This window comes from Dipodomys ordii, unplaced genomic scaffold (assembly GCF_000151885.1).
Source record: "Dipodomys ordii isolate 6190 unplaced genomic scaffold, Dord_2.0 Scaffold272, whole genome shotgun sequence".
Lineage (NCBI taxonomy): Eukaryota > Metazoa > Chordata > Mammalia > Rodentia > Heteromyidae > Dipodomys > Dipodomys ordii.
Window position 1 is genome coordinate 280,245 of NW_012267488.1, and position 3,741 is coordinate 283,985.

At 37.5% G+C, this 3,741-nt stretch overlaps 1 pseudogene; it reads left to right on the forward strand.

Moving 5' to 3' along the window:
• The first annotated feature begins 766 nt into the window (after positions 1-766).
• On the forward strand, positions 767-2,965 carry LOC106001205 (annotated as a pseudogene).
• Positions 2,966-3,741: the final 776 nt, after the last annotated feature.

A 3,741-nucleotide genomic window follows, 5' to 3' on the forward strand; every position in this document is an offset into this window, starting at 1 on the left:
TCTATTTAGAAGTCTAAATTCTTCAAAACTCACTATTTGAGAATAGTGAGAAGTTCATTGGGGTTTCACTGGGTTATTGTTTTGAGAAAAGATACATCACAATGCTTCGACCTCAGTGAGCCCCTTGGGGCTAATTTAGAATATCAGCTTCTAAATTCTACATGATTGATTTTAGCCAATGAACTCTTTCAAGCTCAGTGGGCCTTGAGTTCTTAACATGAGAACTTAAAATTGTTTCACTGCCTTGACCTCTTCAGAAGTGGAATGCCCTTACTTTGACCCAATATACCTATGAAACCTACCTGGCAATACCAGTTTCTAAATACTAAATGGTTGCTGTTAGCTAATTGATCTATGAAAAATCCATTTAGTTTGAGGTCCTGAGCAGTTTGAACCTAAGAGCTTTGACTGACTTGAAGTCTTCAGATAAAGGATTCAGGTTTCTTTGACCCCATCTGCCTATATAAGCCTACTGGCAATATCAGCTTCTCAATACTAAAAGGTTGGAGCTAGCCAATTGAGCTATGAAAATGTCATTGAGTTTGGGTTACTGAGTAATGTGAACCTAGGAGCATTTCATTGCATTAAAAATTTCAGAAGAAAAAATCAGATTTCTTTTACCCACATATGTATAGAAGCTAATTGGAAATATCAGCCTCTAAATACTAACAGTTGTTGTTAACCATAAGAACTCTTGGAGCTGACAGCCGCCACCACCCACCTTCTGTGCCGGGCTCCGTCCTGCTCACCCGCAGGCTCGGTCCTGCTCGCCCGCAGGTGGCCTCTCCTTCCCGGCTCCTGCCCCACGTCCTGCCTCCGCAGAAGGTTTCAACACTAAACTTGCACAATGTCTTTGAAACCAAGAGTGGTAGATTTCGATGAAACATGGAACAGCTCCTAACTACAATCAAAGCCGTTGTCATGTTGGAGTATGTTGAAAGAGCAACATGGAACGACCACTTCTCAGGTATCTATGCTTTATGTGTGGCCTATCCTGAACCGCTTGGAGAAAGACTTTATACAGAAACAAAAATTTTTTGGGAAAGTCATGTTCGGCATTTGCACAAGGTATCTCAACACTCAGTTTATTAAAAAGAATAAGTTGACTGAAGCTGATCTTCAGTATGGCTATGGTGGAGTAGATATGAATGAACCACTTATGGAATCAGGAGAGCTAGCATTGGATATGTGGAGGAAATTGATCTTTGAACCTCTTCAGACCATCCTTATCCAAATGCTGCTTTGAGAAATTAAAAATGACCATGGCGGAGAAGACCCAAACCAGAGAGTAATCCATGGGGTTATTAACTCCTTTGTTCATGTTGAGCAGTATAAAATTTCCCTTAAAGTTTTATCAGGAAATCTTTGATTCTCCCTTTCTGATTGAAACAGGAGAGTATTATAAACAAAAAGCTTCAAATTTGTTAGAAGAATCAAATTGCTCCCAAAAGGTTCTAAGTAGATTAAAAGATGAAAAAATTCAATGTTGAAAATACTTAAATCCAAGTTCATATACTAACGTGATCCATGAATGTCAACAATGAATGGTAGCAGACCACTTACAGTTCTTACATGCAGATTGTCATAATATCATTCGACAAGAGAAAAAAATGACATGGCAAATATGTATGTCTTACTTCCTGCTGTGTCCTCTGCAGAATCATATCCATGATGAAGGTCTCAGAGCAAACAGTACCCTTACTCAGGAAAATATACCAACACTATTTGTGGAGTCAGTTTTAGAAGTACATGGTAAATTTGTTCAGTTAACCAACACTATTTTGAATGGTGATCAGCATTTTATGAATGCATTGGATAAGGCCCTTACATCAGTTGTAAATTACAAAGATCCCAAGTCAGTTTGCAAAACACCAGAACTGCTTGCTAAGTACTGTGACAGTTTGCTAAAAAAAAGTCAGCAAAAAGGATTACTGAGAATGAGGTAGAAGACAAACTCACAAGCTGCATTACTGTTTTCAAATATATTAATGATAAAGATGTTTTCCAAAAGTTCTATGCAAGAATGTTGGCGAAACATCTAATTCATGGGTTATCAATGTCTATGGATTCTGAAGAAGCTATGATCAATAAATTAAAGCAAGCCTGTGGTTATGAGTTTACCAGCAAGCTACATCGGATGTATACAGGTATGAGTGTCAGTGCTGATCTCAGCAATAAGTTCAACAACTTTATCAAAAACCAAGACAAACTTTATCAAAAACAAAGACACAGTAATAAATTTGGAAATTAGTTTTCAAATATATGTTCGGCAGGCTGGCACTTGGCCTCGTACTCAAGCTCTTTCATCTACATTTGCAATTCCTCAGGAATTAGAAAAAAGTGTACAGATGTTTGAATTATTTTATAGCCAGCATTTCAGTGGAAGGAAACTTACATGGTTACATTATCTCTGTACAGGTGGAGTTAAAATGAACTATTTGGGCAAACCATATGTTGCCATGGTTACAACATACCAAATGGCAGTTCTTGCCTTTAACAACAGTGAAACTGTCAGCTATAAAGAGCTTCAAGACAGCACGCAGATGAATGAAAAGGAGCTGACCAAAACAAATCATTACTAGATGTGAAAATGATTAACCATGACTCAGAAAAGGAAGACATCAATGCAGAATCTTCATTTTCATTAAATATAAACTTCAGCAGTAAAAGAACAAAATTTAAAATTACTACATCAGTGCAGAAAGACACATCACAGGAAATGGAGCAGACTAGAAGTGCTGTAGATGAGGACTGGAAAATGTATCTCCAGGCTGCTTTAGTGCCTATAATGAAAGCATGGAAAGTGCTTTGGCACAATGCCCTTATTCAAGAGGTGATTAGTCAATCAAGAGCTAGGTTTAATCCCAGTATCAGCATGATTAAGAAATGTATTGAAGTTCTGACAGACAAACAGTACATTGAGCTCAGCCAAGCGTCCGCAGATGAATACAACTATGTCGCTTGATGCCATTGTCCCCCATGTGGATGTGAGAAGATCATTGCCATCACCATTCAGTATGTTCCTGTGGGAAAAAGCAGGCCTGTGCCGCCATAATTTGGTCATTGGGCAGCCCCTGTTTTCTGCTGTTTACAACATCACCAGTGCCACATCATGAGCATTAAAGAAAATTCCTAGAGATATTTCCAGCTCATGTCATCACGACATTTCTTAAAACTTTATTAAAGTATGAGTGAAGTATTGCTGAAATGTGGAAATTTGGTTGGGTACCAACCTTTTTCTCCCCTTCACGTTCGTAGTTGATGTTTTTTTTAATGTATCTTAAAGAACATAAAATAAGAACTTCAATATTGTAATGTGACAGGTAACCTAATAATTGTATCTACATTAAAATGAAAACATTATATTGCTGCTTGTCAAATAAAAAATAAAGAAGTAAAAAAAAGAACTCACAACAAAAGAGGAGGCAACAATGCTTGATAAGAAACGTACTCATTACCTTGCCCATGTAATTTTAACCCCTCTGTACGTTATTTTCACAATAAAAAAAAGAACTCTTACATTTTCACTCAGTCTTATGTAGGGAATAATGTGAAGTTCACAGGGTTTCACAGGATGGAATAATTCATAACAGCTGGTTTAGTGTACTCTCAACTCAATTGGCTGATTACAGCCAACTGGAAATATCAGATTGTAAGGGCTAAATGGTTCAAAGTAGCTGCCTGAATTCTTACAAACTCGCCTTGTTTGAGCTGCTGAACAAGAGTAGTACATTAAAGTCT